This window comes from Alexandromys fortis, unplaced genomic scaffold (genome assembly GCF_014885135.2).
Source record: "Alexandromys fortis isolate MF-2015 unplaced genomic scaffold, M_Fortis_MF-2015_v1.1 scaffold_333, whole genome shotgun sequence".
NCBI classification, from domain to species: domain Eukaryota; kingdom Metazoa; phylum Chordata; class Mammalia; order Rodentia; family Cricetidae; genus Alexandromys; species Alexandromys fortis.
In genome coordinates, this window is record NW_026068330.1 from 58,223 (window position 1) to 73,283 (window position 15,061).

A 15,061-nucleotide genomic window follows, 5' to 3' on the forward strand; every position below is an offset into this window, starting at 1 on the left:
AAAGCTTCAGGGATAAGTTGGTGCTCATGGAAGAAAATGCAACATCAGTGTAAGCCATGACAAACCAACCTGCCAAGGAGCTCAGTACCAGCAGGGGGCACAATGGAGCCAAGAATCCCCATAGAGAGATGAGGTTGGTGTGGAAGGGACTCGGTGGCCTCTGAGGTTTTAAAGTCCGTTAGCTGACCTGCACCTGCTGTGATTGACATGTGATGTTCATATGCTCAAACATAATAATGATTCTTTGTCAAACTCTTCACAGGTTTACACTTTCTTGTTTATTTTTTCAGTTTTTGTGTACTTTTTTATATTTTTGAAAAAAAATTTAGATATATTTTAATTACTGACTCCCCTCCACCACTTTTTCCTAGATTCTTCATACCTCCCCACTAGAACTCTTATTTCTCTATGTAGAAAATAAACACCTAGGTGAAAACAAGATAAAACAAAAATATTTAAGAAATATTAAAAACATAAAAGCATACACAGAACACAGAAATACACCCACCCAATTACCCGCAACAAATAAAATCCAAAACCAAACCAAGTCAAAATTAAAAAAAAACCTATAAGAATACAACTATGGAGCCATAATATCAGACAAAAAGAAATGCACTAACAATTGGTGCAATAGAAAATACCTACAAACATACCATTGGGTTTATATTGTGCTGGCCTTCTACTGTTGGGGCATGGATCCTCTCTTTAGTGTGGTTGATATATCAAATGAGACTCCTTTAGAAAAAAATATTTTTCCTTTGCCAGCAAGTTTCAATTGCTCAAACTTCTTGATTCATGTTAAGAACCTATGGGGGAGAGGAGTGGGGAGAGGGGGAGAAGAGTGGGAGGAGGGGGAGGGAAAAGGGAGACGGGGAGGGAAATGGGAGGCAGGGAGGAGGCAGAATTTTTTTTCAATAAAAAAAATTATAAAAAAAAGAAGGAAAAAAAAAGAACCTATGTCTGTGTCCTCACAGCACTGTTACCCAATCTGTATTAAACCTGTGCACACCTTGTGTATGCTGTTACAATCTCTGTAGGTTCATATGGGCGTTAGTCCTGCTATATCTGGAAGACTGTTTCCTTAAGTCATTCATATGCTCTGGCTCCTACAATCTATTGCGTTTGAAGTTTTACCAGAAATAAAGTCTAACTATTGAGTCTTTTTGTGGGCAACTAAAAACAATGGCAGCACCTAATACTGTTTTCAGCATCTATAGGGTCTCTCTGACCTTTAAGCATAGGGAGTTATCCGAGCTTGGCACTGAGATGTTCAAGTGATAACACATGTCTTTAGAAGCAGCACTGTCAAGCCATGCAGATACTTCTGTATAAAGGCTCACAGGTTAAAAAAATACAAAATACAAAAAGGCTCATTCATACTTTTTTACATTCAGCTTTCTGCAGTAACTCTGATAACCATGGAATGTGATGAAGACCAGACCACTGAGACAATACTAATAGCTAAACTAAAAGTCTTATCTAAATATAATCAGCTTTGTCTATGTCTTTCTTCAATTTTAAATTATTATTCTTTTTAAAGTAAAATACTTTATCAGCAGATACATAAAAGCCACACCAAAAGCTGAACAAAAATACTGTCAACACAAAGAAAATTGAAATTGCAATTTAGAATTAGGTAACCATGAATTGTTCATTATATCCTCATGTTTTGTTATAGAAATAACAAGGGCAATTTGTATTTCTCCACTTTATAGTTCTTTTCTCTTTACTACTAATATTCTTACTGTTTTCTCATGATATACACGTTCCATGTGTTTTATGGATTTATTTTTTGCTTATTTTACAAGATCATATATTTGCACATAGTTTTATTTTCATCCCTAATTTCTGGTTTGCCTTACACCAATGCTGCATTTTTTCATTTTCCAACATCATTTCATGTTGAGCCTTTCCTTCTTCAGTATCCCCATCTGGTTTCATTTTATTCCTATTTGACTATATCCTCTTCCTTAATTCCTCATATTCTAATGTAACCTTTCTAGTCACTTGGGTTTTATAAATTAAACCCACCAAGCAAGTATTCAAACCCGGGAATCACATATAAATGAGAGCATGAAACATTTGTCTTTAAGGACCTGGGTGACCTCACTTAATGTATTTTTACAAGTTCCATCCACTTAAATGTAGAGTTAACAATTCTTGTTTTACCACTGAGTAATATTCCATTGTCTATGTGTCTCACGTTGGAAATCTAGGCTGATTCTGTTTCCTAGATTCTGTGAATAGGTTGACAATAAACATTAATGTGTAAGTGTCTCTCTAGTAAAATGTATTTCTGTACCAGACCTTACAGCTTACAATATTAGCCTTCAGGTAAGATGTACCTTCTAGTGCCTGATTCTTATTTAGTGACTAATTGATTTCTAATTGTATTCATTGCCTGATTCACAGGGAAGTATTCATCCCTGGTAAATATGTTCAAAGGCCCATGGCTTGGGATGACATAGGCCCTAGCAGACCTTATGCTAGTATTTTTGCTAAACAGCCTTGTTAACAATCTGTCTCATACATATTTATGTTTACACCCAATAGATTAGTTCTGGTCTCTGCCTTGATCACAGACTTCCATATGTTACATGTAATGATAAATGCAGACATTTACATCTGATCGAAGTACTAAGAATATGACTGAATATTCATCCACAGATGAATCATCTGTGTCTACTTTCCACACACAACTCAAGGACTTTCCTATAAAAGACTGGAAAGCATTAAGATCCAGAATATTGAATTGACAGCCTTGAAATGCTGTCTCCAAAACTTGACATGACCATTGACACATGAACTCACAGCAGCTATAATTACCAGCAGAGGACCTTAGTAAGTCAAGCTTAACAGTATTATTTTGGTTGCTTGTATAACTTTGTGGAAATGAGAATTAAATTTCATAACTTGATCTTCAAGATTCTTACATGCAACTTGCTGAATTTTTGTCTTGATTTCAGCAATAAACAAAATGTAACATGTTTTAAAAATATTACAACATAGCTAGTTTAGGCTCTATGTCTCCCATTACTAAGAGTCTTTTAACTTTATAGATTGCATGAATTTTCCATTGTATTTGTTTTTGTGATTCACTATCTTCTGTAACTACGCAAGGCCTAAAGTGAAAGGATTAGATATCAAAACAGTCAGAAAAACTTTGACCTACAGTTAGTTTGTACTGCCTGGAGAGTTTTCTGGGACCAGAATCTAGTCGAACCATTGTGAAAGAGACCAAAGAGACTTCATTCAGCAACTTATGAGAACAGGTGCACAGTGACACAGCCAAACAATAAGTGGAATTTATGTAGTCATATGGAGGGGAGCAAGGAAATATTGGGGAAAACAGAGTGTAGTGGCAGCAAGAATGGGAGGCGCAGGGGAAAATAATAAGCCAGGGCAGATGGGTGCTGGGTGCATTATTGTTAGTGTGTGACACCCACACAGCTTCTTGAAACCCTGCCCACTGCTTCCTGTGGCTGCTGCAGTTTGCCTTGTGTGTGTGCGCAATTACCTATGTGCCTTCCACAGTTTTCCTGACTCCTGCATCCAATGGGCAACTGCTGTATATCCTTCCTGACCTGTGTCTTTTAAACAAAAGTCTGTTCAGTTTGGTTTTGAGTTCTGCTTCAAAAATCAACAGATTTTTCTGGCTCATGTTGTTATAAAACCTTAAAAGTATCAACTAAGCCAGGATTTTAACAGAGGTAAGTCATCTGCTAACTATATTTTTTTTTGAATTTTTAAATCACTTTTAAGATAATGTCTGATAATATACCCACTCAGAAATTTAATAACCTTTTCATTTCTGTTATGGATGGAATTCTAGGAGAGGTATATTACCTAATAGGGTTGTATATACTCTTAGTCACAGTTGCTATCAGTTTGATAATTCATATTATATCTTCAAAGAAAAGGTTTGATGATAGAGTCAAGAATGAGAGGCTTTTAGAAATGATACAGACTTTACAGACTAATAATGAGAAGATGGCAGAAAGGATTCATAACACTGAAAATGATAACCATAAATTGAGAGGCAAAATTGATTCCATGTCAATGGGTTATGAAATCATACCAAATGGTACTGAGAGATTATCTGAAAGGATTCATACTATTGAAATTGACAATCAAATTTTTAAAAAGTTGTGATAAGCTATCAGATAGAACATCCCCCTAGAAGGCAATCTACATGCGATCCAAATAATGTTTAAGGATGAGAAGATATCATTAATGGAAAAATTAAAAAACTTGAAATCACTTGTGCAGAATGAGAACTAGGAATTATTGGATTTGATGAAATCATTAGTAATTTTCACAGGTCAATAGATTCAGACCTTAAAAATGATAGTGATAAAAAGATTTGAATCAATTTAGGAACTTGTCAGAACAAGCAAGCAAGGAGAGAAGGTACAGGTAAAAGACAAGTAAAGATTTAGCATCTCCAGCACCTTTCAGAGTCAGAGATAACTTACCAAGAGTTTCAGCTACTTATGCTGTTACTACCTATAAAAAGTCACCAAATACACAATACCCAAAGGGATCTAAAATTGTAGTAGTACCAAAAAGTTACACAATGGCTCAGAATGGAGTATAACAAATGTTTACTTATTTGGGGGTAAACTCATAGTAAGTGTAGTTATCCACAGACCTCTACATGTGCTGAGAACTGGAACCAAATTTAGAAAAATGGGAGCTGCACATGTTTTTTTTTTTCATCTGCCCTTATAGTACATGAGAATATGATCAAAATGTCTGGTATCTTAAATGCTATTGCCTGAAGGAGTTCCCATAACAGTTTATAGAATGTAAATGGGAACCTATACACATGAAAACTCTGAAAGATATTAAGCAAGCAATAGTATCTTATGACATGTTTTCACCATATGTGAGGGAGTTGATAAAGAAATGGGCTTCAAGAAATAAGGTTACTCCACATGATTAGTTTCAGCTAGTCTCAGCTATACTAGACCATGGGCCACAGCTTCAGTGGAAGAGTTTTTCGAGAAAAGAAACTAAGGCCCTTTAACATCAAGGTAGTGTCAGAGGTTTTGAGGTCTCCCAAGATCAGATTCTTGGTGAGGGCCCTTATTCTGATTCAGATAGGCAAGATATATACAATGAATACATCTTGTCCCTATGCCACATGTCAGTCATGAATTCTTTGGACAAGATTCAAGAATCTGGAAAATAATTTAATTATATACTAAGGTTATATAAGGCCCAAGAGATCCTTTTAGTTAATCTTTAAGAAGATTAACTAAAGCTGTTAGATAGGGGTAGCATATCTAGAAGAGAGAAAAGTACTCATTAAATCTCTGGCTTTTGAAAGTGCTAAGTTAGAATGCAAAAAGATACTTTAGCCCTTAAATTTAGATCAGCCACAATTGATGTATGGGTCATACACAAACCAATATTGAGTCCTTTGACAATGTCACTGAGGCTTTTTAGCCAACAGCCCAGGCCAGAGCTGGGATTGGAATTCCAGTTCTAGGAACTGAAATCCAAATGAAGCCATGTGGATATGGGCAAGCACTAACACTTTACGCTCCTTTGTTGCCATGCTCATCATTGCTGCTACCACACCAGAGGAGTCATGAACACCATGAGATATTGGCCCATTAATCAACTGACTGGGACAAATATGGCTGGCAGAATTCAGGGTTCCTCTAGGGACCGACTTAGATTGTCTGCATATATGTTATTGTTGAGGAGCTTGGAGTGCTTGTGTGATTACTAACTGGGAGTAGGTCCTTTCTATGTCTCTTTTGTCTACTTTCAGGACCCCTTTCTTCCTAGTGAGTTGTCTAATCAAGACTTTATGTAATGGTGTGTGGTTGGTCCTACTGTAGCTTACTGTGCACCATTTGTTAAATATCCCTGGGATGCCTGCTCTTTTCTCAGGGGAAGCAAAGAGCATGTGGGGAAGAGGGAGAAATACGGGGAAGAGGCCGGGGGGAAGGGGAATTGTCATCATTATTTATACCCCAGAAATGCTCAAATAAGCATGCACAGCATGGTTACTGCAGTTCTCCAGTTGTTTCTATCCTGGACAGTGCTAGATGCTTGGGTGTGGAACATCCAAGGTTCCACAGTCTTCTTTATGCTGTCTGTCCAACATTTTTGAGCCTTTCTCTTTACTTTGCCCTGTGTACTCCTCTTAGCAGTGCTACCTTTGGGTATCTGTCATCAGTCATTCACATAACATGGCCAAAATACCTCAAGCCCCATTGCTGTATCCTGTAGTTTATTTCCTTCTGTAGGTGGAGATGTTTCTAATGTCATCATTGTGCAGCCTATCTCTTTGTGTGATGTCTAGAATCCTCCTGAGATGTGCTATCTCCAACACATTCAGCCTCTGCTCTGAGGAGCATTTAATTGTCCAAGTTTCAGAGTTGTAAAGAAAGCAGCTCAAGACAAGTGTCTCATATACTTGTAATTTTGTTGTTGTTGTTATGTTTCTTGCTGACCAAACCTTTTCTAGTGTCTGGACTGCAGCCCTTGTTATGGCTACCCGTACCTCTTAACATCTGAAATAGTTCCCTCCTTTGAACTGAGGTTTCCTCCCAGATGGAAAAAATTGTCTGGGTTTTTTGAAGTTTTGATTATTTATTACGATGTCAAAATCCTCATGCAACTTTCCCATGTATTATATCTCAGTCCTTGATGTTTACTTTCATATAAAGGTTTTTGTTTACTTTCACTACTCTATCTAAGATGGTCTGCAGCTCATTTGGTCTTTTAGCAAGTAGTGATGATCATCAGTAAGATATTTCAGTTAATGAACATATTTCAGTAAGGGTTTCTCCATTGTGCTGAAAAGGACCAAGGCCAGAGCAGAGGAAATCCTAGCAGAGGCCCAATGTGGATTCATAGCACAAATTATTATATCTTCACTTTGAGGCACCTGGAAGAAAAAATATGAAGAATTTGGAAAAGACTTGTATGTCTGTTACATCGACTTCAGGAAGGTATTTGATAGCATTTTAAGGAAAGGACTTTGGGAAACAATGAGGTTCTACAGGTACACAGAGAAAATCGTACGAACACAAGAAAATGCCTATGAAGATAAGTTTGCATCAGTCGTATTCTGTGGAGTACTAAGTGATTAGTTTAAGATAAATTTAGGAGTGTTGTGGGATGATTACTGTCATTAGTGATCTTTAATACATTCCTGGAATTAGTAATAACAACAACACTGGAGGATATGTACATGGGTATGTAGATAAGTGGTGTGTGAATCAATACTTGCATTTTACTGATAATGAGGGGGCACTGTAGTCAGGATGTAATAATATATGAGAGAAGAATTAAAAATTGAAGTAATATTTAAAAATAACATTATTACATGATGAGGAGGGACTGTTGGGGGCCCCAACAAGCTTTAGGTCTATTGGCATTTGATAACTGATGAGAAAAATATAATCACTTTGTTTAGGAAGGCTTTCAAAGGTTCCTTATGCACTAGTGAATGACAACATGTTTGTCTATAGCTAGCACTGATAGGACTCAGTCTGTTATTATAAAAGAAAGAGGTCAAAAGGTTGGAGGAGAGACTTATTAAAAGGTCCTCAGGGAAGTCAGGGGGACATAGTTGGGGATAAACAGAATCACATTATATTTAATACATGATTGGAAATTTAAAAAAAATATGTAAAATTATGTTGAAATATAAAAATAACAATTTTATATATGTTTAAAATTTTATACCTTTATATTGTATACTCTGCTTATTTCCCCCAAAATTTCTACCCTTCTTTTTCTTGACATTCCTGTTTTTTGCTATATTCTGTTACACAGTATCCTTTATACATTGTTGTACATTTGTATTCATAGTTCTGTGTACCTATTCAATTTCTAAAAATTAGAGTTTCATATAATGTCTGTGTTTCAGAGATAATCTTAATTATTACAGTTATCTCCAGTTAAAACAATTTTCAGAAAAGTGGTATAATTTCCTTATTCTTTCACATGAGACATCCCTCTTCTGTTGCATGTATATCTGTATCTTCTTGATGCAATTATTTAATGATAGACATGAAGTTTATTTCCATAAGTTATTGAAGATATTGCTGAATAAATAACAATGTATAAACGTTTCTGAGAAGTGTTCCCTTTAGGTAATTTCAGTAAGTTTTTTTTGTTTGCAATCTTCCGGAATGACAATATTAATTGTCTGAAAGGAGGTTGTGAATTCTCAAAACTTAGCAGACTTTGAAATTTCTAGGGGGCTGGGGAGATGGCTCAGAGGTTAAGAGCATTGCCGGCTCTTCCGAAGGTCCTGAGTTCAATTCCCAGCAACCACATGGTGGCTCACAACCATCTGTAATGAGGTCTGGTGCTCTCTTTTGGCCTTCAGGCATACATGCAGAAAGAATATTGTATACATAATAAATAAATCATACTAAAAAAAGAAATTTCCAGTCACCACCATCATCATCATGATCTCCTTCTGGGCATCAATCTGATAACCATGTTACAAAGTAGAACTACTGCCTCAGGCCAGAAATCTTTTGTGAGCTTGGGTCCTGATGTTACATCCAAAGCATCTGCATGGAGCTGAAGGAAGGTGAATGAGATGTATTTCTTCAGACAGGAATAAAATTAGAGCAAAGCATTGTGTGATTTGACCCAAGTGTGCTGCCTCCAACTTCTCCAGCTAGAGTAGGTACTTATCTAAGAAGTTCACTGATCATGAGTATGCAAATTATTTGGATCTATTATAGTAAATACAGGGATGTCCACACCCTAGACTAACATATAATCATTGTCCTCTCTACGGTCACTGAGCACACAGGTCCTCACCGTGGGATGGAGCTGGATTGTTCTCTTTCTCATGTCAGCAACTGCAGGTAAGGGCATTCCAGTTCAAAACCTTCAGAAGGAACAGGGACTGAAGTGACAATGAACCTAAAATGCCTTTTCTCCACAGCTGTCCACTCCCAGACCCAGCTGCAGTGGTCTGGGCCTGAGTTGGTAAAACCTGAAGCTCCAGTGAGTTGTCCTGTAAGACTTCTGGCTTGTAAGGATAAGTCCCAACCCTTAGGGGGCGTGTTCGCCTCAGGCTAAAGTTTGCCTATAAATTTGGGGAGCATGCTCCCAGCCCTCGCTTCTGCTTTCCTGGTCTCCGTGGGAACGGTGGTTCTGTAAGTCTATTCCTCCATTAAAGCTGTCTATATTTTGACAACCTGTCTGCATTCGCTTAAGCCATTACACTGGCTATACTTTCACTGACTACTTTATTACCTGGGTGAAGCAGAGGACTGCACAAGGCCTAGAGTGGATTGGATTAATTGATCCTGAAGATGGTGAAACTAAATATGCTCAGAAGATCCAAGGACAGACCACACTGAATTGTAGTGATAAGAGCGGCGAGGCTGCGTCCCTGGCACCCGGCTGCCCGCATGGCTAGCTTATGCCCGAAATAATTACACAAAAACTGTATTCTTTTAAACACTCCCTGGCCCATTAGTTCCAGCCTCTTATTGGCTAGTTCTTACATATTGTTCTAACCCATTTCTAATATTCTGTGTAGCCCACGAGGTGGCTTACCAGGGAGGATCTTAACCTGCGTCTGTCTGGAGTGGGAGAATCATGGCGAGTCTCTGATTCAGCTTCTTTTTCCCAGCATTCTCTTCTGTTTACTCCACCCACCTAAGGGTTGGCCTGTCAAGGGGCCTAGGCAGTTTCTTTATTAGTTAACCAATGAAAACAACAGATAAGATACAAGACCCACCTCCATCACTGAATGCAGACACATCCTCTAGTACAGCCTACATAGAGCTCAGCAGCAGCAGACTCTGTAGTCTATTACTGTGTGAGAACACAGTGTTGCAGCCACATACTGAATGTGTCAGAAGCCCAGAAGGAGTAGGAAGCAGTTCTGGGAGAGAGATGACAGAGAATATTAGACTGGAGACTTGCTTATAATTATCTGAGTGTCCATTTTCTGCCTCATCCTCATAGTACTATAATTTTTTCAATTTTTTCATATTACAAACATAAATAATATGATGCTGATTGAATGAGCCCTTGTGTGCATGATACTGGGACAGTCTCTTCACCAGGGACCATCTTCATTGACAAGTATGCTCCTAAATAAAATAATAAAACTTGAAAGCTGGGATTATGCTTTATGACAAAAATACCTCTGGATTATTAAAGACTGGGCCCTTTGTCAGGGTAACTTTTATAACATGGAGGGGACTGGCTTATTTGTTTGGGCTTCTGTTCCACCCAGTACCCCACAACTGTTTAGCCCCAAAGAAAAATCACACAAAGATCTCTATAGTTATAAAGCTGATTGGCCCATTAGCTCTAGCCTCTCACTGGCTAACTCCCACATGTTGATTAACCCATTTATCTGATCTATGTAGCCATGTGGCTCAGTACCTTTTTCAGTGGGGCAGATCACATCCTGCTGCTTTGGTGGTCTGGGCAGGAGTGCTCTTCCCAGAATTTTCTTGTTCTCATTGCATCATTTCTACTTCCTGTCTAGTTTTCCCATCTATACTTCCTGCGTGACCAATCAGCGTTTATTTAAAACATGATTGACAGATTACAGACAATTCTTCCGCACCAAACTTTCAATAAAATAAATACGAATTTGGCAAATAAGGGGTAAATAAATAAAGTGTAGCTAAACAAAAACATGTTCATGCTCTGAAATGTTACTTAACCTCATATGTATAGTTAACTTTGCTTTGTGGTCCAGCAGAAGTCCAGTGTCTTAGAATGTAAGATATGTACAGAAATGCACAGCCACATAAGTGTATTTCCTGCAAGTTGGTATTACTAAAGTACTTTTCACAAAAATCATTAAGCCAATCAGTGCATTTGCTAATTGAGGTTCTGAGATCATACATTAGTCCTTGGTCCCATATTTACTTCCTTTATGGTCTCAGAAACCTGTCCTACAGTTTCAAGTATTAACAGAACATAAACATATTACTGATACAGTATCAACTCTTACAGGCTGTTGGATTCCTGCTGGTCATTTTTCTTGTATAGTGTGTTTGGATTTTGGCCTGGTGGAGTGCTTGTAGACTCCCTCCATCAGTTGAGCTTTGTATCAACTTCATCATCAGTGGTGACTGCTACAGATAGATCTCATAACACCTAAAGAAAAGACTGGGTTTCATGGAGATGTGGAAAATGGCTATGTGCAGCTCACCATTTATCTTTGAATCATCTACTCAACATCACCTTAGGACACTGAAGACAGATGTGAAAGTTATAGATTGGGCACTGTGTGAGCTCATATATAAACTTGTAATAGCTGATTCTCCAAACCAGCAGGTGGCACTCTAGATCCATTCACCAATGCCTGAGAAATAAAAGATAGCAGAAGGCGATAAAGAAGTTCCTCTGTGGATTCCATTGCCAACATCATTACATTCAGAGACTGTGGTGTAGTTGAAATGTGAGATCCCTGTGCTACAATACTTGAGAGCTTCTTTGTTAAATACAACCAATACATGACATCAAATTGTAAAATATGAACCAATTGAAACTTGCCTATTGCCCCTGGATAGGAAACTAGGTCATGAACTATTTATTATTTTAGGTTAAGAATATTTGGGCCTCAGGATCATGGGAATATTTTGGGGGAAATTGTCCCCAAAACACAGAGCTGATACCTCAGGTGTGTCCACAGTTCTGCAGACCACTGCTAATGGATGGACCCCAGCAGTCTCCAGTGTTCTATGCTAGTGTCTGATGGGGGCAGGATGGTCAATGCATCTTCACAGCATCACTGTTATGGTTGACTCTGGGAAGGAACAGATGCCCCATGAACCATTGACATGTGGGTCACAATAACAAACATGGATGTGACGACATTGTTCTCAGTGGGATGGGAGAGCTCTGTCTGCAAAAGTGTAATAATGAAACAGGGAATGCATTTCCCCAGACAGGTTTAGGACTTGGAACTCACCATCCCACTGACTAACTCAGAGAACCTTTATTATTCTGTGTCAAGAAGATTCCTGCTTTGACCTAAGGAATGTTCTTCCTCATTCATGTGTAAATTTTAGCAATTATGTTTGTAAATATTGCAATGTCTACCTACCCCACAGTAACATATTAATATTCTCTTGTTCACTGTCCCTGAGCACATAGTTTCTCAGCATGTACTGCAGTTAGATCATCCTCTATCTGTTAGCAGCTACAGATAAGGGTGTTCCCAGAACCGGGTTTGGTGTGAAGCCACAATATGGAGTTACAAAGGCATTCTTTCCAAATTGTCTACTCTGACATTGAGCTACAACAGCCTGTGGCTGAACCTAGGAATCCCAGAGACACATTAAATGTGTCCTGCAAGGATATTTACTCATATCTTCCCCACTGGGTATTGCAGAACCCTGGACATGGGCTTGAAAAAATTAGTGGAAACTCCCAAGCATTAACAGAACAAAACATGGATAGAAGTTTGAGGACAGAACTCCTCTGGATGTAGACACAATGCCTAAGTCTTCCTACATGGAGCTCAAAAGCCTGATATGAGTAGTCTATCATCTATTACTGTGTAAGACACAGTGTCATGTCCAGAGCTGAGCTGTTTCTGAAACACTGAAAGAGCAGGAAGCTGTCTTGGGATGAGAGGACAGGAAAGGGTAACCTAAAGATTTGCTCAAAACTAGTGATTAAATTGCATAAAGAATTTCCTAATCACCATGCATGCAAAAATCAGCTTTAAATTTGTAAAGTTGACTCACATACTCCCCTGCTCCTGTCAGTGTCAACACATGTGTCTGCCATAAGTGGGTCAAGACTTTGGAAGAGAAATGTTTGATCACAAATTAAATAAATATCTAACTCCTAGGACATGACTAATATTGCTGTTGGGATATTAAAAATACCGATTCATCAATACCATCCATTCTTATGTGCTTTGAGGCATATATTCAGAGTTTAAGCATTTCACATAGTCTCCTCCAGTCCCAATAACTTTCCCTGTAATCACAAAGCCTGTTACATATTGTGATACTCAATTTGTCCAGCTTAGGAGAAGATGCTCTTATCATTTCTCAACAAGCTCACAGAGTCCAGGACTGTGTGAATTAATTCCCTGATGAGAACAGGATGTCTCTGTGAATCTATACTGCTTAATCAGGCAAGTATTTCTCTATTATCACCCAAGATAGGCATCAGCATTCTACCAAACTGCTGTTTTCCTTCCTTCCTCTCCCTCCAATCCCTACCTACATTTTACCCAGTGCCCACATCCAATTTTCCATTTCTATTCAGTGGAGGGCAGCTTTCCCATGGATATTAATAAAACATGGCATATCAATTTGGTGAGGCAACTCAACATGAGGAAAGGGTCCCAAAAGCCAATAAAACTGTGAGAAGCAGATGACATCCCACTTTTCAGAATCCTACAAGAAGACCACGTTACATAACTCTAACATAAACAGAGGGCCTAGGTCAGGCTCTACTTTCCAGTTAAGACTCTCTGAGCCCTTATCAGCTTACATTGATTCTTTGGCTTTTCTTGTAGTGGTTGTGACACCTCTGGAATCAACAATCCTTCCTCCTCCTCTTCTACAGGATTCCCTGAGTCTGCCTAATGTTTGACTGTGGGTTTCTTCATTTGTTTTTATTAACTGTTTTATGAATCCTTTCTGCAACAATCTATGAGTATAGCAGAACAGTGTTAGTAATCATTTCATTAATTTTTCACAGTAACATGTGGTTTTATTTTAGGTCACTGGCCTATCCATCCTCTGGATCATGGCCCTTCAAGCAGTGTCAAGGATGAGGTCCCTTGCATGCCATGGGTCTTAACCTGGACCAGTTATTGCTTGACCACTCCCACAATTTCTCTGCCACCTATACCCTAGCAACTCTTGTAGCTAAGACAAATTGTAGGCTGGAGGTTTTGTGGATGTATTGGTGTCCCAGACCCGCCACTGAAAGTCTTTACTGGTTACTGGAGACTGTCAGTACAGATCCTGTATCTCCCATTGTTAGGGCCACCTTCATAGATTTCAGGGAATTTCTATTGCTATTGATAGGTGTCTACCTTGTCCCTGAGATGCCTCCCCAATACAGTTGTCTTTCCCAGCACTCTCTCCCCATCCTGCCTACACTTGACCCCTTCTGTTCCTGTCCCACTTAAGCCTCACCTCCAACCATGCTGTCTATTCTATTTCCCATCCCAGGGAGATTCATATGCTACCCCTTGAACTCTCTTTGTTCCTTTGATTACCTGTGGATTTTAGCATGGTTCTCCTTTACAGATAATATTCACTCATAAGTGAGTGCATACCATGTTTGTCTTTTGAGGTCTTGGTTACCTCACTCAGGATGAATTTTTCTAGTTCTATCAATTTGTCCACAAATTTCATGTTGTCATTTTTTACATCATGGATAATTCCTCCATTGTGTTAATGTGTCACAATTTCTTTATGCACTCCTTGTTTGAGGGCCATCTAGTTTGTTTCCAGTATCTGGCTATTATGTATAATGCTGCTATGAACATAGGTGAGCAAGTATCATTGTGACAGGTTGGAGTGTCCTTTGGGTATATGCCCGAGGTTGGTATAGGTCGATCTTAAGGTAGAGGTTCCCCATTTCTGAGAAACTCACATATTGATTTCTAAAGTGACTGCACAAGTCTTCTCTCACATCATCAGTGGAAGAGTTTCTCTTGTTCTATATCCTCTCCAGCATGATGTGTTGCTGTGATTTTAATGTTAGTCATTCTTTCAGGTGTAAGATGGAATCTCAGAGTTATTTTGTATTGGGGACCTCTGAGTGAGAGTGTCAGTGTGGGACCTCTGAGTGAGAGTGTCAGTGTCCCCTCAGTGTTCATGATGGCTAACAATGTTGAAAAATTTTTAAAGTGCTCCCCAACATTGAATTTATTTATTTTTTATTAATTTTTATTGACCTCTGTAAAGTTCCATATAGTTATTTTGATAGTTTCCTTTGCCTTCCAAGAGCTTTTAATTTTCATCTGGTACCATTTGTTAATTGGTGATCTTATTGCCTGTGCAATTGATGCTCTGTTCAGGAAATTTTCTCCTGTGCCAGTGTGTTTAAAGCTATTCCCCAC